The sequence below is a fragment of the Coptis chinensis genome, chromosome 5 (genome assembly GCF_015680905.1).
Source record: "Coptis chinensis isolate HL-2020 chromosome 5, ASM1568090v1, whole genome shotgun sequence".
Classification (NCBI taxonomy): domain Eukaryota; kingdom Viridiplantae; phylum Streptophyta; class Magnoliopsida; order Ranunculales; family Ranunculaceae; genus Coptis; species Coptis chinensis.
This window is the reverse complement of record NC_141460.1, coordinates 61,315,962-61,342,195: the sequence shown is the minus strand read 5'-3', so window position 1 is coordinate 61,342,195 and position 26,234 is coordinate 61,315,962. Positions and strand designations below refer to the sequence as shown.

At 41.3% G+C, this 26,234-nt stretch overlaps 1 non-coding gene across 1 annotated transcript; it reads left to right on the top strand.

Annotated features, from left to right (window-relative positions):
- The first annotated feature begins 2,143 nt into the window (after positions 1-2,143).
- LOC147498216 (small nucleolar RNA R71) lies at positions 2,144-2,247 on the top strand. The gene has a single exon (XR_015197245.1). It is a non-coding gene; the product is annotated as a small nucleolar RNA R71 (small nucleolar RNA).
- The last annotated feature ends 23,987 nt before the right edge of the window (positions 2,248-26,234 follow it).

Genomic DNA, 26,234 nt, shown 5'->3' with positions numbered 1-26,234 from the left:
ACGTGCCTCTTCATCCTTAGATAACAGAGAAGATATAATTACCGGATGACTATCATCCGGATCAAGTTGAATATACTTTAACTCAGAAGGAAGAGGTTTAAGCGCCAGGGTGGAAGGAATGTCGATAAATGCTTCTGGAGGGTCCTCATCTTGAGTAGTGAAAACTTGCTTAGGCAGCAGGTCTTCAAACTCAGTAGATGGAGCAACAGAAGGGTCTACAATAGGAGTAGACTCGAAGAGGCATTGACTTCCTCTAAGTAAGAGTCATCCTCAAAATCTGAACTTTTGAAAGAAAGGAATTTATGCATTTGGTTTTTTGGAAACATGTTATTAAAATAATCTTGAGCTAAGCTCTCGATCATGCTAACCTCTCCATCAGAAATCGTATCTAGGAACTGTTTTGTCACTTTAAAAACATTTACCTCAACAGAAAGATTACCAAAGGAGAAGGACATCGAACCATCGCGGCAGTTTATGAGCGTGTTGGCAGTAGCCAAGAAAGGACGCCTTAAAATGATCTGAACAGAGTCGTTAGTGACTTCTGTATTGAGGATAACAAAATTCACAGGATAGTAGAAATCCTGAACTTTAACAAGCACATTTTCAACCACAGCCTTAGGATACTTAATAGACCGATCCACTAATTGCAACGTCATTTTTGTAGGTTGCATCTCCTGTAGACCTATTTGTTTGTATAGATAATATGAGAGTAAGTTAACACTTGCCCCCAGGTCTAATAAAGTGGTCGTCGTGTGGGAATCTCCTAAGGTGCATTGTACAGTAGGACGACTAGGGTCCTTATACTTAACAATTCCATTATGTTCGGTTAAAGTTGGGAACTGTTCAGTTAAAAAGGCATCTTTATGAATATTTGTCTTACGCTTAGTAGTGCATAACTCTTTAAGAAACTTAGCATGGTGAGGTAACTTTTTAATTGCTTCAAGAAAGGGTAGGTTTATCGTTAGATTTTTGAAAACTTCCCTAATTTCGTCAAAGTTTGTATCCTTATTTAACATTGCTAATCTCTGGGGAAATGGTGGTTTCTCTCTATATTTCGCGTATGGATCAACAGGATGTCTAACCATGGCTTTTTGTTTATTAGGTTGTAGTTTAACTGGTACCTCTATAGGGGTAAGATCTTCAGTTTCTATTTCGGTATCTAGTTCAATATTCGGTGTAGAGTCTACTGGTGGGGTAACTATAGGCATAGTTACGGTGTTATCAACCACTCTACCATAACAGAGAGTGGTGATGGCATTTAGCTCACCTACATTTTCATTGTCCTTACTAGTATTACCGTTTACCTCAAAGGCTGTGTTTGTTGTTTTAGGATTAGGTATCGTTTGACCTGGAAACACACCTTTTGGTTGTATTTTCTTTTGTGCTAACTGCTGTAAGGAAAGTTGGATGGCTTGTAAAATCTGTTGTTGGGTTTGCATAAAGGCGTCAAAACGATCTGGTTGTAGAGGAGTGTTTGTTACAGGTTGTGTGATAGGAACCATTTCACGTTGATTATTAACGGATGGATTGTGATAGTTATGATTAACCGGAACGAAACCTCTATTAGCATTATAATTATTATTGTTATAATCATTATAATTACCCTGACCTTGTCCTTGTCGTGGTGGAGCTTGGTTGTAATTGTTTGCTGGCCTAACATTTTAATTATTAAACCCTGGAGGTGTTACTTGTTGATTATTTCTCCAACTGAAGTTAGGATGTTGTCTCCAAGGGGCATTAGGAATAGGATAACTATTAATTGAGCAAACAATACGAGTCGGGATGCTCAGGACTCAAACAGAAATTACATGGATTGGAGTTGACATTCATGACGGGAATATGCTTTTGTTGAACAGAAATAGCCTCTACCTTTTTAGTGAGAGATTCGATCAAAGTTTTTAGTTCATGATCGGGTTTAATCTCAAACATACCGGCGGCCTTAACTGTTGTAGAAGAACTAGTGGAGCGGGAGATATCATCACTACCCCCCTAGTTATTTTTACACTTTGTTTGATCTTCTAAAAATTTATAAGCCTATGAGGCTCCTTTACTGAGGAAACTACCCCCATTCATTATGTCAAGGATTTCTTTATGGTGGTGTAAAAGTCCTTTGAAAAAGGCACGAACTAACGCGTATTTCGCGAGGTTATGGTGTGGACACTCTATAAGAAGATCGGTGAAACGATTCCAAGCCTCTGAAAATGATTCATGAGGATTCTGTCAAAAGAAATAAATCTTGGAAAGCATTTCATCTGTCTTCAGTGGTGGGTAAAAATGTTCCATAAATAGTTGAACAAGTATGGCCCATGAGTCCACAAAATTAGGCACTTGGGCAGTTAACCAAGACGCCGCCTTATCGGCTAAGGTGAAAGGAAATACCCTCAGTTTAATTTGTTCAGCACCAATCGTAGGATGGTGGAATGTGGTAAGAACTTGTTCAATCCTACGTATGTGCTGATGAGGTTTTTCATGGTCTAACATATGAAAAATGGGTAACAAATTAAATATATTTGGGGGGATTCGGAAATCCCCCACTGGGTTTGCAAGAACGATGCAAGATTTTGGGCTATCGTTTAAGGCTTTGTAAAAGTCAGAGAGAGGAGACTCTCTTTCTTCAGCCATTATATCAGGTGTAGTGTGTGGTATACTAGCTAGAGGTGTAGTGAGTAGCAAACTAGAAAGGTGTGTTTGTTGACGTTGACGTTTGATTACGTTAGGCGTTTTTCTTCTACCTGACCTCAATCTCATGCAAGGCTAAGACCAATCTTAACTAAACATGACAAACGTCAAAACAATCCTGATATGCTAGTATAAACCTCTAATAGGAGATGCGAGGAGTGGAAGAAAGAAGTACCTGAATGCCTCCTTGCTTCGCTTATGAATAGCGTCTTGTATACACGAGCTCAGTATGTGTAACATGTTAGAAACACTAAATAACTTGAAGTAATGGAAGTTTGAACTAACCAGTGAAAATCGGGCTTTTCTAGAAGAGGGCGCGGGTCGCTCTTAGAAATAGCCTAGGTAGGGTGCGGGTCGCGCTCAAGTCCAACTCGAGTTCCAGGCGCTTCAGCGCAGGTGGCGCTCAAAGTTAACCTTGTATGGGCGCGGGTCGCGCTCAAGTCCAACTCGAGTTCCAGGAGCTTCAGCGTAGGTGGCGCTCAAAGTTAGCCTTGTATGGGCGTGGGTCGCGCTCAGGCTTGTTCTTTGAATTTTTTTTTAGTTTCTGAACCAAAGAATCACTGTTAGAAACAAACAAGGGTGGGTGGGTTTAATGGGACTTTGGGAAGACTAACAATACTAATGAAAACAATTCTAAAGGGAACTAAGATGGTAGCGGCGCCATTTGATAAAAGGGAAAACGATAGTTTTACCTACGCATAAGTAACGAGACTCAAAAGCAAGTAAAACTAAAACTATTTTCAGACTTATATATCATCAAAGTTTTCTACTCTCGATGCTATTGCAATATAGTTGGAATAGAAAGATTCGTTCCACTCCTAGATCTTTAGAAGTCTAAGTTAACTACGATTATCAATTTATCAAGGTTAATGAGAGTAACGACAGAAATATACTATAATGGGAAACTACTAATCAATATGTGAATAACGAAATGACGGAATTCAAATACAAACTTGACAATAGAGAATGAATTAGGGGAATTCGATTCCACCTTGAATCGACTTAATCAACTAACAAAGAAATGCCGTAATCCAAATTTCAATGATTTCGCATAACAAACTGGTATTTATAATCCCTAATTATTGATGGCAATCTCTAACAAATAATAACTAGCATGTGAAGCAATCAAACCCATTCTCATGGTGAACTAATTACTTTATAGAATTAAATAGATTATCACAACGATTTCTAAGCTAACAAAATCAAGTTTTCATCAAGACTTCCTCAAACCCCTCTAATGGAGGTTTTAGCCTTAAGTCATTAAACTATCATTTCTATATGAATTTAAGCAAGACATGATATAAAGATTATAAATTTACTATATTGATCTAATCAAGAATTCAAAACTAAATTAAGAATTAAGAAATGATTAACAACTAATAACTGAATTTAGATCTAAGTAATTTAATAAACCAAAACTAAATTTATGAATAACTTACTACTTTTATTAATCTAATGAAGAATTATCAATGATTCAATAACTAAATTAAAAACAAGGTAATAAAACTAATTAATGGAGTCTAAGCTAATTTATTTTCTAATCTAGGTCTAGCTAATTAGTCCCCTCCTTTCCTCCTTTCAAGAAGAGAAAGAGATCCCCAATTTCGTGCATGGGCTTGGAGCCATGTTTTGGGTCGGAAAATCGAGTCCAAAACCCAATTTCTTCAGTCCACAGAGGTCTTTCCACTTAGATTTGACTTCAACCGACTTTTTGTCCACTTCTGCTCCTTTGATTTGGTCAAGGTTTGGACCATTGGAAAGCTCTTTCCAAGACGGTCGTTTTGACAAAAGGTAAGCCAAATTCCAAGGTCTGAGTCCAGAGATATGGTCTTCGGAAGTTCTGCTGGCTTTTATGTGTTGTTTCTACCCGTGTTGACTTTGACTTTTCAGCTTTGACCGGGCTTTAAAAAGGCTTTTTCTCCTTGAATCTTGGCCTTTAAACACAGAACTTCTTAGCAACTAACCCTTGCTCCTTTATCTCACAAAAGTGACACATTTCTGCACATAATTGACTCCAATGCTTGAAATACATAAAAGCACGTAATCAGCATTAACTCTTATTTATTACTCGCATAATTGGTCTAAAAGTATTATTGTTAAAACTACAGTTTTGGGCTCTTATCACATTATCCAACGTTTGCCGTGTGCGCAACACGGCACTCGCCAGATCGCTGATGAAGGAACGCCCCGAGACGTTATCTGGGTTATACGCTCGAGTAGACAAATACATTAAGTTACAGGAAGGCCTGAAGCGCCAAGGCCTACCAGAAGAAGAAGAAGTCGCAACATTATCCGACGACCCCCCAGCTTCAAAAAAGCGACCCCGACAGCAAGAACGAAAGTCGGGGAATAGAACGAACAATGACCGTGAGTTCGCTGTTCTCACACGATCTCTCAGTTACATCCTGGAAAAGATCAATAAAGCCGCATATTACCGACCTACTATACGACAGCCAGAAGATCGATCGGGCAAGCCTTTTTGTGCCTTTCACCAAGCCAAATGTCACGAGACCAATGCGTGCTGGGGGCTAAAGCATTACCTACAGGATCTTATTAAAGCAGGACATATCAAGCAGTACACCAACATAGCCGACGGTGACCTGCGCCATAAACTTATGGCTCGCAGGGTGCGTAGTAGAACTCCACCCCGCCATGATTGCCATAATGCTCAAGCTCGCTCCCGCAGCAAAGGACGTCCCAGAGACCGTTCTTGCCATAAACGATGTCAACACTCGTCAGATCGCGACAATGACAGAGCCATTCATATGATCATGTTTCCAGATGATTCAGTAACATCATCTAGAGAGAAAAGAAGGCACGTAGGCGCCTTTCAAGAAGTTTACCATTTCTCTTCCCAGGCCGCACCTGCTCCACGCAGTTCTGGTCGTAGTTCAGGTGATATCACTTTTATGGAGGCTGACCTCAACAAGGTTTGCCTCCCGCACAATGACACACTAGTAGTCCATGTCAAAATCAGTGACTGGACAGTCAAACGTGTTCTGATAGACCCTGGTAGTTCGTGTGACATTTTGTTCTACCATACCATCCAAGAGATGAACTTGCCCAAGTCAGTCTTCATAGATCCAATCGCTTCTCTCTATGGGTTCAATGGCTCCAGAGCCAACCCAATTGGAGATATCATACTCCCAGTCTATGTGGGATCTAGAGAGGACAAAGTCAGTTTCAATTCGTGTTTCAACATCCTGGACATTAGGTTGTCATACAATGCCATCCTAGGACGGCGTTGGATTCATCAAATGCAAGCTATAACGTCAACACTGCATCAAGTACTTTGTTTTCCAAGCCCTAGGGGCATGATGGAGCTTCGAAGCAATCAACTCGAGGCTTATCATTGTAACCATATACTCTCAGCGAACAAGACCGCTGACTCACCTATCAACACAAGGAATGAGCCCACCAGCTACACAATGGCTAAATACTTAGTCGCTGAGGTCAGAGCCAAAGCACCAAAACGTAACGGGGGGGCCAACAAGAAAGTCCGTTAGATCGTAAAGACCCCGAGGTCGCCTCCAAAGAGTTATTGGTCCCCCTGTCAAAACCCCAGAGGTCGCCCCACCATGCGTTATACAACTAATACAACTTCAGGAAATCACTCCAGCCCCTGTTGTCATGACCACAGAGGTCACAACAGCCCCTGCTGTCATAACCACAGAAGTCGCTCCAGTTCCTGCGGCCACTCCCACTATTCCTCAGATCAACAAAGCATCTCCAGAACGCAGTCCCCCAGAAGACGCGCAACCACCACAAGCCACGGTACAAGCTGAAGAAAGGCAGCGAGTGAACTTAGTAACCGAAGACGATCCTAAATTTCTCTATATAGGGGCTAACCTTGACCCTACACTCAAGGCCCATCTTGTAAACTTTTTATCCATGAATAATGATGTTTTTGCTTGGTCGTATATCGATGTACCGGGTATAGATCCTAATATTGCATGTCATAGACTAAATGTCAACCCTAATGCTCGACCAGTTCGACAGCGACCTAGGAAACTATCACTATGATTTCAAAAAGCAATAAACGATGAGGTCGACAAACTCAAACAAGTCAGTTTCGTCTGAAAGGTCGATTACCCCGAATGGATCGCTAACATAGTAGCAGTTCCAAAGAAGAATGACACAGTTCGCCTTTGCGTTGACTTCACCAACGTCAACCAAGAAACACCTAAGGATAGCTTTCCTTTACCAAGAATCGACTGACTTGTAGACTATACTTGTGGCCACAAGCTCTTATCCTTCATGGATGCATATAGTGGGTACAACCAGATACCACTCCCTGAAGAAGACCAAGAGAAGACATCGTTCATCACAGAATAGGGAATTTATTGCTACAACGTCCACTCGTTCGGTCTCAAGAACGCTGGAGCGACTTATCAATGGGCTGGTCACTGACATGTTCCAGGACATGGTAGGGGATACCATGGAAGTCTATATTAACGACATGGTCGTCAAGAGCAAGAAAGCAGGTGATCACCTCACTTACCTTGAGTAAGTGTTCTCCAGGTTACACCGAACTCGAATGAAGCTGAATCCAAAAAAGTGCCTCTTTGGAGCGTCCTCTGGGAAGTTTCTAGGATACCAAGTATCACAGAGGGGGATCGAGGCTAACCCAGACCAAATCAGAGCGTTCTTGGACATGCCTGATCCACGCACAAAAGCAAATACGCTATATCGGGAATGGTTGCAAAGACTCAACCAATTCATATCCGTATGTCGACAAATGCCGACCGTTCCTACAACTTCTTAAAAAAGGTGAGCAGTTCTCGTGGAACGACCAGTGCCACCAAGCGTTCTCCACCCTTAAAGAGTACCTAACTACACCTCCCATCTTGACAAAACCAACAGATGGCGAAACACTGGGGCTTTATCTAGCAATATCAGACTTTGCCATCAGTTCGATTCTCTTCAAAGAGGAAAACAACTCAGAGAAACCGATCTACTTTACAAGTAAGATGTGAACTCCAGCTGAAAATAACTACTCTTACATTGAAAGAGCAGTACTCACATTGTTATATTATGTAAGGAAGTTCAGACCTTACTTTCAGGCGCATCCAATCAAAGTACTCACCGATCTCCCACTGAAGAAAATCCTTCATAAGGAGAATAAGACAACTCGCATGGCAGTATGGGTCGAAGAACTCGGGGAATACCACATCGAGTTCGTCCCATGCACCTCTCAGAAAGGGCTGGTCGTTGTAGATTTCCTAGCAAATTTCCCTCTCGATGACCTAAATTGGGAACCAGAAACAGATATCCCATCCACAAAGAAGAATGACAAGACTGTCTGGTCTCTCTTTGTGGATGGATCTAGCAACCCCGGAAGAAGTGGAATCGGAGTTGTCTTAGTATCCCCAGATGGAGCAATGATTAAGAAATCAGTTCCATCGACTTCGCGACCTCCAACAACGAGGTGGAGTACGAGGCATTAATCATGGGGCTTCGAATGGCGCTACAGCTCGGTGTATAAGAGCTCCAAGTCTTTAGTGACTCACAACTGGTTGTTCGCAAGTTGCTAAAGAGTACACTACTCATGAAGGTAACCTTTCTAAATACCTTCAAGTTGTTTATTAGTTACTTCCTTCTTTCAAGAAAACCATAATACATCATTTTTTGCGCGACGAAAATTGTCACGCGGACAGTTTAGCTTACCTGGCTACCCAAACACCGAACTGCGCCCCTAGGCAGTTACTCATTGAAGTAATTGACCGACCTGCCTACCAAACTGAACACGTCTTAGAAGTCAGCGACCTGTGCCCACTCTCTGAAGATCAGATGAGTCAAACATGGATGCAGCCCATTATAGAGTACATCCAGCACGGTACACTCCCAGAAGAGTGTGCCAAAGCCAGACAAATTCCATATCATGCACGTCGTTATTGCATGGCCAATAACAAGTTATTTCGAAAATCTGCTGGCAGACCTCACTTGAGGTATAAGCCTAGAACAAGGTCAATTAATTTTTGCTAAAATTCATGAGGGAGAGTGCGGAAACCATGCTGGAGGTTGCTCTTTGTCTCACAAAGTGATCTCCCAAGCATACTTTTGGCCTCAAATGCAGATCGATGCCAAAAATGTCCTTAAGTGCATCAAATGCTAGACCTTTGGCCACAACATCATCCAACCAGCTTGCGAGTTGATTAATGCGAGCCCTTGGCTATTTCACATGTGGGGCATGGACATCATGTGACCATTCATCCCACAAAAAAGTACTGGTTTTTGCTTCGTCTTAGCTACAATGGATTACTTCATTAAGTGGGTTGAAGCAATTCCTTTAGCTCATGTCAAGGAATCACACGTCATAAACTTCATCTGGACACACATTATTACCAGATTTGGCCTACCACACACATTTGGGGTGGACAATGGTTCCCAATTCAAGGGAAAAATAGTCAAGGAGTTTCTGGCCAAGTGGAAGATCGTCCATCCATTCTCCACTCCTCAATACGCTCAAAGCAATGGCCAAGCAGAGGCTAGCAAGAAAGCAATCTTAGAAAATTTGAAGAAAAAGATTGAGAAGAACAAGAGCCAATGGCCAAATCAGTTAGAGAACATTTTGTGGGCTCATCACACGACAGCTCGCTCTAGCACAGGCGAGTCTCCATTCTCCTTGTGCTATGGCACAGAAGCCGTTATTCCCACTGAACTGACAGTCACTATTACTCACTCAGAACTCGTCGAGTCTGGACATAATGACTCCGTCCTAGCTCGAGAGGTCGACTTGCTAGAAGAAAGCCGTGACTTAGTAGCCATCAGAGTGGCATCTTACCAGCAAACTTTGAAGAAGTCCTACAACAAGCGAGTACATCCTCGTTCTTTTCAACATGGTGATCTAGTGTTGAAAAAGATTCAAGATGACTCCAAGCTAGCACCAACATGGGAAGGACCATATATAGTGGAACGTGTTGTAAGCAATGGAGCGTACTGGATCAACACTCAAGAAGGGAAACCATTGCCACGCTCTTGGAACACTTATTTGTTAAAGAAATTTTATCAATAAAAATGCATTATTGTACATTCCATGTTTTTTATTTTTCAGGTTTAGTTTACTTGTGTTTGTATTGCAACCTACTCCGTTCAATCTCATCAACAAAACACCAAACTTGTACTGAAAGCACCACCAGTATACACGTTTCAACACTTTTATAAGCTACCATGCTCTCCACGAGCAGCACACTCTCTTGAGCTTTCAGCTCCATAGCCTCTCCAATTCTCACTAGTTAAAGACCTATACTTCTAGGATCAACTCAGTGAGAACGCTCTCAGTGAGCAATATGCTTTCATAAGCTACCATGCTCTCTGTGAGCAGCACGCTCTCTTGAGCTTACAGGCTTCATAGCCTCTCCAATTCTCACTAGTTGAGGACCTATACTTCTAGGATCAACTCAGTGAGAACGCTCTCAGTGAGCAATACACTTTCATAAGCTACCACACTTTCCGCGAGCAGCACGCTCTCTTGAGCTTACAGGCTCCATAACTTCTCTAATTCTCACTTGTTGAGGGCTTATACTTCTAGGATCAACTTAGTGAGAACGCTCTTAGTGAGCAATACGCTTTCATAAGCTACCACGCTCTCCGCGAGCAGCACGCTCTCTTGAGCTTACATGCTCCATAGCTTCTCCAATTCTCACTCATTAAGGGCCTATACTTCTAGGATCAACTCAGTGAGAACACTCTCACTGAGCAATAAGCTTTCATAAGCCAGCACGATCTCCATTAGCAACACTCTCTCGGTGAGCAGCACACTCCCTTTAGCTCATAGGCTCCACAACCTTTCCAATTCTCATTAGTGATTACCTATAACTTTAGGATCAGTTCAAACAGAACGCTCTCAGTGAGCCCTATGTTATAATAAGCTAACACACTCATCTGCGCTACCAGGCTCATCAGCCCATAAAGTTCTTACTAGTGGGCAACCCACAGTTAAGAACATTATCTACGAGCAGAACGCTTCCCAAAGCTAAGTCTCAAACTTCGTAATCACTATATGCCATATTCATCATGAGCAAAACAAGAAGTACAAGCAATCAGGCATAAATAAACAACATGTATTCCATAAACTTCCATCAATTGAACTGCCTGAGTTTACTCAGGAAACCAGTTCACTAATACACTAATTTGTTGGGTATACCCAGGAAATCCAGATCGGCATTCTTACAACTTTTCGCAAAAAGTGAACTGCCACTTTCGTGGAAACTAGTTCGTTATGTATCGGTACCAAAAAAGCGAACTGCTTACAGGCGAGCTTGAGAAACCAGTTCTATTGTTTAACTCTCTCACAGAGAGGAGAACTAACAAAACATCTAACATTTTTCATAGCTTACAAAGACAGGTCCAACAATCATCGTCCACCATCAGTAACCACGTGTTTATCAGTTGGCGCGGTGCTAGTAAAAGGGACATTACTCACATCGCGTGCTATGACAAGTGTAGCAACATCCTGAGCCTCACGATCCTGCTTTTCTAGTAGTTGAACATACATTTCTGCCAGCACATCATGATCTTCACAAACTCGATCATATTCCCTTTGCGCTTTTTGTGCCCCAACTTGACACTGCTTGGCGTACTCAGTCACGGAGGCCAACTTTTCACGTAGGTCCATCAGCGAACTAACCAACCCAGTTTTCTCCTCTAGTGCGTCCTGATGTTTTTTCCTTAGGGCCTTCATTTTCTTCTTATCAGCTTCCCAGGAAGTACGCATCTTAACCAGCTCAGCCGCGCCACCATCGGCATTATCAGGACGTTGCACAGCTCACTTCAACTTATCGTACCCCGCCAGAAATTGCAAAGAGAACGCCAATGCTAATATTTACCATTCACACCACAAAACATCAGTACAAGTAAAAAGCTCACCAAACAACATGCTAAGTCTATGGTCTTCAGGGTCGTCTCCAAAGTTTCATCGTCCAGCTCAGCTTTATCACCATCTAGCACCATTCCTTCTAGGAGGCAGGTTGCTATAGAGGCCGAATGGAAGCTGCAATCAAAAAGCTTGACCATGCGCTTCTTCCCCGTCTTCCCAGCATAGAAGAAGTCGTTACCTACATCACTAGAACGCTGGGACGAACTGCCAGCCGCAGCATTGTGACCTCACCCCAGGTTGCCATGTTCCTCCCGGTTCAGGTCGCTACCCTCTCCCCGACTGGGAGACCTGAACACGATACCTCCAGGTCGTTCGTGACCCTCCACCTTGGCACATTTGCCTTTCTTTGAACCAGAGCCAATAGCTTTGCGCTTGCCACGGTTCCCATGAGGATGGGGTCTAAACTCCATCTCCTCTATCATAAGGGGAGAGGTTTCCCTCGTCCCATCATCACTACCAGCAGCATTTCCACGTTGATTGGCCATACTAGAGTCTATAAACGAAACCAACGATCACTCAACTAACAAAAAAGCAAAGCTTTCTTATTCAACGGAGAACTAAGTAAGAAAGAACACGTACCTAAGCTGATCAGTAAAGGAAAGAACGCAAGACCTTTGGAGCAGAGCAGCTTGGAGATGAAGGAGAGCAAATACCTTTGAGCTGCTACTAAGAGCTCTACTTATGCTCAAGTAACGTCCCTTCCCAAGGCACGTCATAATTACATCGAGACGCCAAACGTCAGGCCACCTGGTAGCCATCATTTTATATCTCCCGACCGCCCATATTCCTACACGTGTCACACACGTACTGTAGACCATGCTGCTCTAAAATTTAGAATGCTTCATGCTGCTTTAAAATGTGACCTACAATGCTAAAGACGAATAACAAACATGACACGTAAACAAGCTCGCAGGTCACTTAGCCTCCCTCCTTTTTACCACAGGTCGCACCAAAAACCACGCATTGACAAACGTGATAAGATATATCATATGCTAAGCACCAAGTAATTGAACAAAACGGAGCGACATGCATTCAATATAAGCAAAAAAGCGACCCGTCGGGCATAGTTAAGCCCCAGTTCGTAGACTAACCGAGCTGCTGAGTCTACTAAGGAAATCCAGCTCGCTTAACTACCAGTTATCACTTCCCGAACTGTCCAGAACAATTCAGAGGTCCAGGTCGTCCAAGTACCATACAAACAAAAATTACTACTTAAAGCGAACTGCCCGAGTTACACCTGGAAACCAGCTCTATTGTTTCCAGCCAAAGGCCACATAACAGCACAAACTTACAATAACATTCCTAAACAACTTGATTCAGACTTTCAGTGATGAGATCATCCAGCACTTGAGAGGAGCTAGGTTCGCCGGAGGTCGCCACAACCAAATCAGTAATGGTCAAGTCCAGATCGCCTGAAGACTGAAGCTGGTCAGTAGCTGCTCCAGTAGTGGAAGGAACCCGACCTCAGGAGTATTACTAGCATCTTCGAGCATGTTGCTCCCACGACCACCCAAAGCCGCGCGTTCATGCTCCTCTCTGAGAGCTTTACACTCCGCTTCAAGTTCGAGGAAGTCGGCGTCCAGAGTGTTGTAAGAAGCAGTAGCATCTTGAGCGACATCCTTACAGCGCTGGGCGTACCTCGTCACCCTGTCAATCTCTGCCTGTGCAGCCACAAGTTTCTCCTCCGCGGTTTGCAACCTTAGCTTGTTTTCTTCGAACTCGGTATCTCTCTGAAGCTTTGCCAAGCAAAGGTCTTCGTGCTTTTTCTACAAAGCGTCGAACTCCTTACGCTCAAGGGTATACACCTCCTGGACACTGCGCAGCTTATCCTGTAGATTGGTAATCGACTCCTTCTCCAACTCAGCGAACTGGGCAATCTCCTTAAGCTTTTGATATCCACTGACAAGCTACACACACAACAATACAACAATAGTCGATATTTCACACGCACATACAAAAGTACTAAGCAAAATCTAAAGAGTTTCACTTACCAGACAGTGAGCCATATCCATTTGCCTAATGTTATCAGCAATGCCTTTGGAGTCCAGTTCCTGACGGCTACCATCCAGAGCTATGTGATCAAGAAGACTAGACGAAACCTTACTCGACTTGAAGCTGACATCAGTTTGTCTCACAGTTCGCTGCACCCCCTGGTTGTCAAGAAACACCACTTGGCCCTCTAACTCATTATCAGCCACCGCAAACTTCCCACTCACATTACTAGGAGCATTAGGCTTCACCGCCGAGCTAGGCTCTCGGTACACCGGGGGTAGACTCGGAGTGACCTCAAAGGTCTTAAGGTCTAAGCTACGCAGGTCGGGTGCAACCCTCAACCTAGAGCCGTGAGGGGCCTTACCATCAACTTCGCCCAACCCCGGCCACTCCCCTAACACCCGAGCTATCCCCAAGCAAGTGCCTTGCAGCCTTGGCAACCTTCGCAGCTTCCTACTCAGTTACATCAGCTTTCCTCTTCAGCGAGCTGCCACGCTCGCGAGCCTTGACGACCATTTCTTCCAGCTCAAGAGGAGAGCTACTGGACCCACCAGCCCCCGAGGCACCAGCGCCTCTGATGGGTCGCTTCGGACCAGTGCGACCTCGGTCTTGGTCTTCCCTGGTCACCAGATCGCTCTTATGTCGCTCCATCGCCGCTTCACTAGTTTGACCCGGAGCCCTTCTCTTTTGAATTTTCCTCTTCTCCCTAACCTTGGCACCTCCTCACTCGACAAAGAAGTGAGCGACCTCTGGCAGAAAAGCCTATTTCTAAGCTCGAGTTAGTCTAGAAAAATTCTCGATCACCTTCCGATTAGTTCTCCCCTTTATATGAAGCTTTGCAAAGGCAACAAAAGACAGATCAATTAACATATCAATAATCCACTCATCAAAACAATAGAACAACACACTCTGACTCACCATCAAAGTTGCAAACCCTAGTTTGCAAACTACATCCTCTAGCACAGACATTTCCAACAAATAGCAACGGCCTCCTCTCCCACGACTCATTGCTTACACCGTCAATCACGCTAGATTTTCTCGTTCGTGTTTGCAAGCTAAAGTTTAGAGAGCCAGATCGCTTTACTGAGAAATGCTCAATAATATCATCGACCTCTATGCGGTACTTGCCAATCGAATTCAATAAATCAAACATCTTAAACAATCGCTACGTGTTACCCACAAACTGACAGGGTGCTTTGCCACAAAAGTTCAAGAACGCACAAGTCAGCCTTGAGAACGGTATCGCCATATGAGCTTTCAACTGCCCTTTACAAATGATAACCCCGAAGTTCGGGGGGATCTAACTATCACTAAGGACCTGTATGCCCTGTCCTAGTTCGTGGATCTCCAGATTGCTTACAGTTATCCCATAAGTCATTCTCAGATAGAGGAACGCCCTCAACGCATGTTTATCTACATTCCTAGGCGGCAGCCCACTAGAAGACGATCTCTCATTGCAACCTGAAGTGCTAGTTACAGCAACCACAGATGGGGAATGTGCATCATCTTCTCCACCCCTAACCTCATCCTCACCACCACTTTCACTCTCACAACCAACTGACTCCTCTTTCTCTTCCTCCAAGTCATCCCAACCAAGAGACACTTTGCGAATCTCATTAGATTGCGTATCGTCTGAGTCAGACATCTTTCTCTTGTCACTCACACCTCCAACGATAAACAACAAGATGCACGACCTAACAACTCAACAACAAAAAGCAAAGCAGAGAGTAGAAGACCAACAATGGCAGAAAACTAACCTAAAGGTTCTTGATGTAGTGAGTTTTCTAGAAAGAGAAGCAAGAAATGGCGATTTAGATAGTCAGTGTTATTTTTGTATAATCGACCCTCCATTTCTCAAAGCGTTATGATTACACCCTAGCCCTAGCCGCACACGACTTCCAACAAGCTGTCTTGTCTTTTCAAATACTAAAAAAATGGGGAAGCACATTTTCTTTGCAACTGCTCAGATTTGCTCACGTGCCATACACATGCTAACTATTACCGCATACCAGTTCACCAGATCGCACGAATCGATCTCTATAGTTTCTTGGGTGTTTCCGTTTACATCAGTTTGCACGCACTACTGTGTTCTCTCAGCAGATCGCTTCAATGAACTATACGATCTACTGAGAGGGGGATGTGTGAGGGAGTGATATTCTAATTCAGGAATATCAAGCACGTGCTCAGCATGGTAGAAATACCACACCGACCTCTTACTTACTTCTCCGACCTACATAAGTAGCTCGTGTCCACGAGCTACGAGATCGCTCTAGAATAGGTCGTACCACTACACAGATAGTTCTATATAATGACTCAGCCTATTATAACAACCCGTCTTTTTATTTTATTTTCCTATAATAATAATAATAATAATAATAATAAATAAATAAATAAATAAATAAATAAATAAATAAATAAATAATAATAAATAATAATGATGATAATAGATAAAACTAACTATATGATAACTATCAGCTTAGGGATAAAAGTCCCGTAAGTAACTAGATAAGTGTTATCCTTATTTTTCGGTGAGGTTTTTAAAACTAATAAAAAAAAGAAGTTTTCTCACGTAGAGTTTTTGAGGGAAAAACACAGCGAGAGTTTTATATAGAGGAAAGAAAAGAAAAAGCGGTTTTACTGAAAGGAGAAAAGGAAGAGTTTTTCTGTTAGCTAGCTGATAGTCGAAGCGCGCTATGGGTGAGTAGATTTTTACGTGTTTTTAGATTTCCCGTTTACCGTAGATTGTACAGTAATGTTCATATGCTGACATGCTCATTTAGTGTTAACTGTGTATACAACTCGACTATCGTTGAAGAACCGGCTGTCTCCAGAAAACTTGTCTGTATCCAGTGATACAATGAGGGTAACAAATCGATCATGGTTGTTGTAAACCAATTTGGTTGATTTATGTATTGGCTATGTGCTTTCGCGTTTTTGCCAAAGAACCAAATTGTCATGAACTGTTATACTGTTGTTGTACTGTTGTTGTGTGGGTTGTTTGTTTTGATTTGATTGATGTCGGGGGTTTAGAATCGGTGGTTGGGTGCTGTTGGGTTGAAATTGGGTATGCTACTGCAGCTCTAGAGGAGTGTTAATGGAGGCGCAAACTCAAATTGTACTGTTTAATTTTGTTGTTTGTTTTGGGTGGGTTATGATGTGGTTCTAGTATGGAACTGTGTTGTTGATTGGAGAGTTGATTTCGTAGTGGGTTGGGGGCAGTTGAACCTCCAGAGAAGCCATTAATGGCGTCGATCCTGATTTATATAGTATAAGGGAATTGAGATTGGTTGATATAGGTATATAGGGGTTTTCTCAAGGAACCAAACCGCTGGGTTCAATAGTGGTGGCGAGTGGTGGTTATGGTGGCTGTGGTGGTGGAGGCGGTGGTGAAGGGAGGAGGAAGAAGGAGAAGAAAACGTGCTGTTCTTTTCTTTTTAGCTGGGCTTGGGCCGGAATATGGCATGTGGGCTTAAATGTTTTAAACTTTAGATTTCATTTTGGGCTTAAGTGTTAGACTTTGGGCCTTAGTCTTTGGGCTTTTGGGTTAGAGAAGTTTAGGTCTGGTTGACTACTGTTGACCTGGCTGGTTGACTGTTGTTGACCATTGGCAGGTTGACTATTGTTGACCATTAGCAGGTTGACTTTGACTGTTGACCAGGGTTGACTTTTACCAGTTGACCCAATTTGACCTTTAACTCGGATTATGAATTGGTTTTTTATGATAGGTCTAGGGCTATTGGCATGCTTGGCTTTAGGCTAAGACCTTTCTAAATATACTTGTGTACGTGTATTTACTACTCTGTGATATTTTAGTCTTTTATGATATACAACGTTATGACACTTAGACATCCATATAATTAATAATGCGTAAAAAAATTTACTGCACCCTTTTAGAACTCTCCATGCCTCAAGTTTTGGAATTGAGTTTTATGACTGATGATGTCATATGTTAGGTGGGCATTTATTGAATGTGTCATAAATGGCCCGTTAGTGTTATATATGGGTATTCATTGAATGTGCCATGAATGACTAGATTGTTTGGACTGCCCTAGAGAGGAACTAAGGTATTCGCCTTGCGGGTTAGTTGTATTCCTTGAGTGTACGGGAATGTAGGGTTGGGTATTCCTTGAATGTGGCGGGAATGACCCAGGGCATTCATTGAATGTGCCATGAATGACCCGTTAGTGATATGATAGGTATTCCTTGAATGTGGCGGGAATGACCTAAGCTATTCATTGAATGTGCTATGAATGACCTGAGTTTTTGTGCCCGAAGAAGCTGTGAAATATGTGTATGAAAGCCCAGAGATGACTATGATATTGTGGTATTCGGTGGGAGAGAGGCATACAGGAATGTGTGATTTGGCAAATGTGTGGAGTACAAATCGTGGAGTAGGTACTAAAGGGTGGGTGTATAAGAAAAGTAATTGGTTAATTAATAAGAGAAATTGATTTGATTATGTGAGTGTGTTTGGGCTTACATTTGAATACCTATAGGATATGTACATATGCTATATAAAATTACTAACTTTCTTTTGCAGGAGGGTAGGACTTAATAATATTTTGTGCAGGGATGGGGTCCTACCCTTATACAACATTGGATATCGGTAAGTTTTAATTCAATTACTTAGTTATTAAAACGAGTTATTATAATGAGCTATATAAATGGAAGTTTTGCTTGGAAAGAAACTATGCCGGTTGAGATGACGGAACTACCTATCTTCCAAGCTGAGAACGATTAGGTTATGATAGATTTAAAGTGTTAGTTTGATAAGTAAAGTCTGGAAATGTTTATATGTGGTTAGTCTACTCATACCAGCAAATTCCATTTTCCTGACCCATGTTTGCTTTGTTTTGGCAACGTGGGTGTATTCTTGGGAACATAGGTGGAAGGAAGTGGAATTGCAGCGTGTGATTTGGATTCTTGCCTGGAGTAGTCAGTTAGTTCTTTTATTAGGTCCGATTCTTATTAGAAGGATGTAATAACGTAGTTTACATTTCAGCATGGCTTAAGAATAAGATATTGAAGACTTTTATTCTTAGAAGTTTGTTTGATGTTTTGTTTGGACTGAAGATAGCTTAATAAAGTGATGGCGGTTAATTATGGGGATTGTGTAATTTAAGTTGATTCTGTTATGATATGGCTTTTAAGGGTTTTTGTATGTGTTGTATTCACCCCGTCATAGTCTGGGTTTTTAAACAAGTGAACATAGTGATGTTTGAGATATTTATATTTCAAATATTCACTTTGTTATTGTTTAGAAATTTGGGCTATGACACCTATCTTCTAGAAGCAATCATTACCAAAGTTGCACATATCCAAACCACTGCTATAAGCTACTAACCACTGCTACTAATCCCTATCATTACAGCATGCCTACCAACACAGTTCTCACACGCCTTCTCAATCTCCACCTTACATTTGTGATGACCTTTACACGTGCTAGTTTAAGATTCACTTTCATCATCTATAAATACCTCCCATATGAACTACTCTAGACCTAATTCTTCTCTCCCCGCAGAATTGAGAGATAGATACGTGGGCAGTTCGCTCATCAACGAACTCGGTCTTTCCCACATTCAATCCCATCCTCCTTCTTACCTTGTAGGTAAAGGTGAACTAAAATGCTCCTTTATACTATCTCTCTTGATAAACTTGCTTCTCATGAATATGGAAAATTGGTCAGTGCCATTTAGAAAACTCCATGCCATTTTCTTAAGTAGAGCCATGTTAAGGTCCTTCATTTTTCTCGGCCTTAAGTCTCTTTCACTTGTTCGTTTGCAGCATATTTCCCATTTAACTGTTATTATACAAAGGTAAAAGTAGTTCGATTAAAAATTCATAAGATATATAGCAAAGATAGATAGTATCACTCTTACTAGTCATAATAAATCCAAAGTCCTTTCTTTATAGGCATATAGGCTTCATGGTTCTGCTGCACTCCACATTTTCAAGCAAATAAATCAAACTCTGAAACAATAGTAGTCTCTGCAGTCAGCAAATCAGTTTCAAGAAATACAAGACAACTAGCTAGACAAACAAAATAAATACATATAAAGGAGAATATCAGAGCGAACATACTATAGTTAATATCACCCATCGACTAATAATCTTCGGTCTTTAAAACTTAAAACAACTGCTCCACCTTCAACTACTTTAGCAAGTCCATTAAGCACTTTAACTCCAGCAGGATCCTCTGTTAGCCAATACACAAAAATTCAAGTTTAAGCTATACAGAAGGTGTCAAAAGTTCCAGGAACGAGCTTACATATTGTCTTAGAAGATGCATTTGTAACAAGTAGATTATCGAAGCTTGAAGACCTAATTGTTGTAGTTGGCTGAATTTTAAGTCGAAAACTGTTCAGAGTCTCTATAGGAGTGGCTCAACTACAAAATGTTTCTTGTTAGGTTATGGGAACAGTCGAGCTTCACTCTAGTATCCGACCAACATGCTTGAATGACCGTACCGTGTCGTATTTGATCCCATGACTTTTGGGCATTGGCCAAAACCACGTACCCCCTATTTGAGATATTCTGGAATTTTGACAGTTTGTTGAAATTTCGGTCTAAAGCCCAAACTCATTTTCTCACAAATATTTTTCCCCACATATAAAAGAAAACTTATGGTTAGGGTTGAGACAACTTTGAGAGATTCATTTTCATGGGAATTGTGGGAGCTCTATTGAGCTAGGGTTTGAGTGAGGTTGTTTGATCTTGATTCTAGTTAACTCTTGTAAACTCTCTAATATTTACTATAAAGAAAATTTGGCTCTTGTGTGGATGTAGGTAATATTTACCGAACCACCTTAAATCTTGTATCTCTTTGTATTTACTTTTATTCTTATTGTTTGCTATTGATTGCTTGTGAATAAGTAGTAATATTTATTGCTCTATTGAAACTTGTTGTGATAACTACCAAAGTCTTGGGTGGGTGACTTCTTTGGTGTGATCTCCAAGAGAAGTTATTTGGGATAGAGAGTAACTAGGTTAAGGTGTGACTTTCTAGTGAATTCTCCCAACAAGTGGTATCAGAGCAAAAGTTATTTGAATCATAATACACAAGGTGTTTGAGGAAAAGACTACACCTTTAGTATTGCACCAAAATTGTGTTGCAAGCTAGGTGTTTATAGAAATTCTTTAGAGAGATTGTCCACCGTTGTTTGGTTCAAGTGGAAGTCATGATGACCGATAGAGAAAGCTACAAGATAGAGAAGTTTGATGGTATAAACTTTGGATATTGGAAGAAGCAAATTGAGGACATACTCTATCAAAAGAATTTGATGGAAACTTTGATAAGTGAGAAGCCCGAAGAGATTCCGCAAGACAAATGGGATTTGCTAGATAAAAAAGCATTGGCCACAATCCGATTGAGTCTCTCGAAGTCGGTAGCCTTTAATATTAAGAATGAGAAGACGGTGTCATCTCTCATGAAGGAACTCACGTGCATGTGTGAGCAACCTTTGGCTGTGAACACGGTCTATTATAAGCACCCAAAACTGTAATACTAAACCTCGTAGAGACATAACATTTTGGTTAATTATGTATTTAATAATCATAAAATAATTATATTTTTGTACTTTTGCAGGTTTTCGCAGTTAACATGAATATGATGATAAAACCTGCATCAAAGCACGGGAATACTGTGCATACTTGAAGTCTTTCCACTCAGCCCCAGTGAAGCCCAACAAAGCTTGACTAAAGCCGAAGATTCCAACACGACAGAACCAGTGCAGAATAGGATCACGTGCAAAGAAGCAACAAACTTCCAAAGCTCATATCTTTCAAACCTGGATTCCGATTTTGGCAAGTGAACTGCCAAAACAACCAGGGCAACAAGTTCTACGCAAAGACAGGAAGTTGTAAAAATGCCAATATCCCAAGCTACCACTGGACACAGCACGTGGACCCACTTTGTAGGCCCACAAGAAGTGACGATTCATCACGCATGGACAAATGGCAAGTTATGGACACTTTTGTGACACCTTGCAAGAAAAGACAAGACAAAACAATAAATGCTTGACTAGACTTGTGGGTAGGAAAGGTGTGCTAACTTTTGACATGGTTTGGTGGAAAAAAGACAAGCTTGTAATAAAAGGTGGGAAGGCTTCATGTGAGAGGAGGGGATATATCTTTTGGGATGTTGGAGAAAAGGGCATTCATTCTTGCATTCCATTTTTGTTGTTTACATTTCGTGCATGGTATTTTCTTTTATTTGAAGCTTTTGTATTAGGTTGATACAGGAGGTCTTGAACTTCTAATAAAATCTGTTTTCTTCAAGTTAAATTTCCAGTTCTTACTTTGCTTCTTCTTACTTTTTCATTTCATACATGAAAGACATCAAATCCATCCAAAGACCATGAGCTAAAACCCTCCCAAGGGGAAGGTTAATGATGCTCATGTGAGGATCAGGCTGCATTTTAGTAGTCCAGAATCACTACTTAGGAAAATAGGTTTTGATTATACATCCGGTCCTAAAATGACTGAGTCTGATCAAGTTTGGAGTGCTGATACTCCAGATCAGTCTCGTGCGAGGCCCAGTTAACACTAGGTCAAGTCTCATGCGAGATCCTATGGTAGCCATTAGCCTTCTAGTTTGCCCAGCTAGCCGGTGTATAATTAAACCAGGAGTTGAAGTGATATTCCAGAGATGGAATGTTAATTCAACTCCTCATGCTAGTGAGATGAACTCAGAGATGAGTACATCTTACTAGGGATCGATACTCGATGCCGTTTTGGGTTTGTCTATGAACTCGGGACGGATTAGAGATACAGTGATAAGGTGCTCTAAAAGTTTGTAACTGATCTTGCATGATTAGGATTAACTCTCTTCTTGTATCTCTCTCTCTATCTAGTTTACTAAGAAATTAATCTTTGTAGTTCAACGTTAACTTGCATTCCAAGTTTTAATTGAGAATATTTTTAGCAACATAAGAAATAACCTAAAATCCTACTCACTAATTCCCTTGAAGCTGTAAATTCAATTGTGAACTTTGCCTAGTCCTAAGGTTTGGATGATCCCTTACTCAATCTATGCTACCAACCCACGTGAGTAATGTAACTTGACTAGTTAGATGTTTTACAAACTTTGGACTCAAAAGTAACAAACCTAAAAGTCTGATTATCAAATGGCACCGCTGCCGGAGAGTCCAATTTTTGCAACTCATTTATCCAATTTGAAGTCTAAATAAATCATGTGTGCGCATTTACATTTTTCAGGTTTGATTTGGGTTTGAGAAAAAAATTGGGCCCGACCAAATCTCGTGATTCTTAGCCCATTTATAACCCAAGACACCTTATTACACGTCAACATTCCTTCATTTCTTCCCCTACAAAAACCGGATCACGCTCCCCTCCATTCGAGTCTCACACGAGATAGCCCCCAATTTAACTCCAGTCTCACATGAGACCACCACAACCCCGTTTCAAAATCTGTTCTGCCACCAACTTCAAATTCTTCCTTTCATCTCAAAACAATCACCGTCCTTTTCCTCAGATCCCTAAATGGCCGGAAATAGGCGAATTTAAGTAGAAATGAATTTTGGATCACTCTTTTAAAATGGGATGTTTTCCCCATTTTTTGATACTAAAATTCAATCTCGAGGTTGGGAGTATTTGTTGTATGCCAATAAAGGTCTTTATTCGATGGATTTGGAGTTGAAGTTCTACAATAATGGTGGTTTTAATGGCGACCATTTTTGGGTCACCATCGATGACGTGCCCCACCAAGTCACACCCGCCTTGATCTCTAGGATTACTGGCATACCTCTGGTGGGCTATGTGCTAACTCAGTAGCAGTCCGTGTATCCACAGACTTATGACCTCATGCTCGACACACTAATCGAGGGTGATTATAATCTTGATGGGAAATGCGCTTATCAACGTTCTCTACATCGAAACCAACTTGTTGTAACTCAATGGCTAGGTCAGAATGTCATTGACACCTCTAAGCCATCTGATATTAATTCTCCACCTACTCTGGGTCCTCCAGGAGCGAAAGGGAAACTTCTGCATTGTGACCTTTCTATTCGACATCATTACTCATGCCACACTCAAGTCAGCTCCTCTTGCTGTTCTTGTCACCCAAGTTATGATAAATTTGGGTTTCTTGTCTACTACACCTTTAGTTCTTATACTGTAATATGAGAATATGCATGTTTTCAAGAAGTGTGTATAGTTCCCATGGGAACCCACAGCACGCATGACAACGGAACACGATAACGTGACTCCACCTACCCTATCCCCTCCACCTTTCTTTGATGAGGCTGCTATGAGCCACATGAGCCGTCCTATAAATGCCCTATGCACTATGAACAGTGGCATGTGAGACATGTATACTTGCCAAGTATCGATGGAACATTACATGGGCGAATTTAGGGAAGATATGCGCACTCGCCATGATTCACTGACTAGTACCATGGGCAAATTTCAGCAAGAAATGCGCTCTTCCATGGATGCATTTCAGGATCAGCTAAGTACTCGCCAGAACCAGTTCTAGCGACTGCTCATGGCAAACCAGCACCAGTTTCAAGCCCAGGTGATGCATACTCTAGGCGATATCCTGGAGCAGTTAGTCTCCATGGGAGCTCGTCCTGCACGTCATCGCAGGAATCATGGTTCTTCCTCGGTAACCCCTGAGGTTTCCCAGTAGACGTTTTATTTTCCTAGACTTGTATTTTATTTATGTCAGATATTTTATTTACGTGTTTCCATTTTAATTTTCTACCTACGTATGTCTTATATTTTCTACATTTTCCATAATAGTCTGCTTTGTCAAGTATTATAGTAGTTATTATATATCTCCAATATCTATTCTAAAATATATATATATATATATAACAGTTGACGTCACACATAATGGAAAGTTTTACTGTCAACTAACGATCTACAACGATCAGAAAACGGTCATAAAACTGCCACCACAACGGTAAAAAATAGGCTTCATTTCCTTTCTATAAATAGAAAGTTCACCACATCCTTCACATGCATTCACTCCTTTCATCTTCTCCCCTCTACACTTTTTCTTTAATTCCAATTACGTTTTTTAAGTTCTTACCAATCTTTAGCTTCATGGATGCACTAGAAAAGTTCTAGCACAACAAATTGAATATGCTACTTACGTTTTCATGCTCGTTAGTTTTATTATCGTAATGTTGTTGATGTGGCATATAGTCATATCTATTATCTAGATCTGTATTTTTTCCATTGTCATTATGGTGTGTTTTCATATCCCTGTACGTTGTTACAACTAAATGTAAGATCCTATCTACATATTTGTATTACTTGTTCTTCTAGTTATGCTACGTCTAGAGATCTTGTTAAAAAAATAAGATTAGGTAGAGTGCCACTCCTTGTAGTCGCATGCCCTATTCTTTCCCTCCACACTACATCAACTTTTGTGCCTTGTTTAATTAATTTATGAATATACAAGTTGGTCAAACTACCCTATGAAATATTCTCTCGTATATTATATCTCTTCCCACGTCTGACTCACAGTCTCAGGGATTTGACTAGCTTTAAACGATCTTTTGGGCAAGCACCTTAATAGAATTATTTTAGAAGATACATGTGGTCTAACTACTTTGTGACACCTTGATCCGTATTTTCTAAACTTTTGGATTGGTGCCTATTTATAGCTAGGCTAAACACCTCTCAAATCCAGTCTTCTTTTTTTCACTCAATTATCTTTACCACTCCATTCCTTCCATCTTCAATGGCCCTCACTCGAATTTTCGTGCCCGAGCAAAACTTTATGGAAAATTTTCAGAGCGGTCTATTTCAACCATATTTTGACACTGAAATTTTACGTTGTGGATGGTTTCCTCTATTACATCATAATGAGGCAGTTTATTCCAGAGACTTGTTCTGCATTTCTATACACACAATTATTTCCAAAATGGGCAATTTTTTGTCCGTGCAAACAGATGCGAGCGCGAATTGACTTCGGAAATCATCTTCGAGGTCCTTCAAATTCCCATAACGAACCTTAGGGGTACACCTTCAGGATTCACCATTCGACAATATGAGGCATCTAATGTTTGCAACTATCATTTACGGCGAATACAATCGGAAAAACCGCATTGTTTATCAGCGATCCTTGCAAAAGAACCAATTAGCTGTGATCCAATGGCTAGCCCATAATGTGCTCGGCACATCTAAGACTTTCGAAATAACCAAACCCCTCCTCTATCTACTCTGGGTCCTGCAGACTAAAAACAATAATTTTTGCATAATTTAATTTCTCTGGAACGCGATCGCACGTGCCAAGAAAAAGTTAGCTCCTTTGCCACCCATTGTGACACTTATCATGGTGCGTTGGGGTTTTCCTATTACTGCTCCTACTACCATTCACTCCGTCTATATGAATGGTTTTTGGACTCCCGACGTTGCAAAGAACCATGCCGGTGCAGAAACCAGCGAAGCTTATTCCTCTGTCAACATCTTCGCTGACAATGCAATACATAACATATTTAATCCTATGGAAGGCCTTCATTTAATTCACCAAGGACTAATGACATTATACACACATCAGAACATCATCATCACCAATCTTCTTAGGTTTCACGATCTTCAAACAATGCACAATGAGGAACAACCACAATTCTTGCACAACCACAACCAGTTCTTGGCAAATCACAATCTCATAATGGAGAACCAATATGAGATTTACCAGACACAGAGTGCCCTA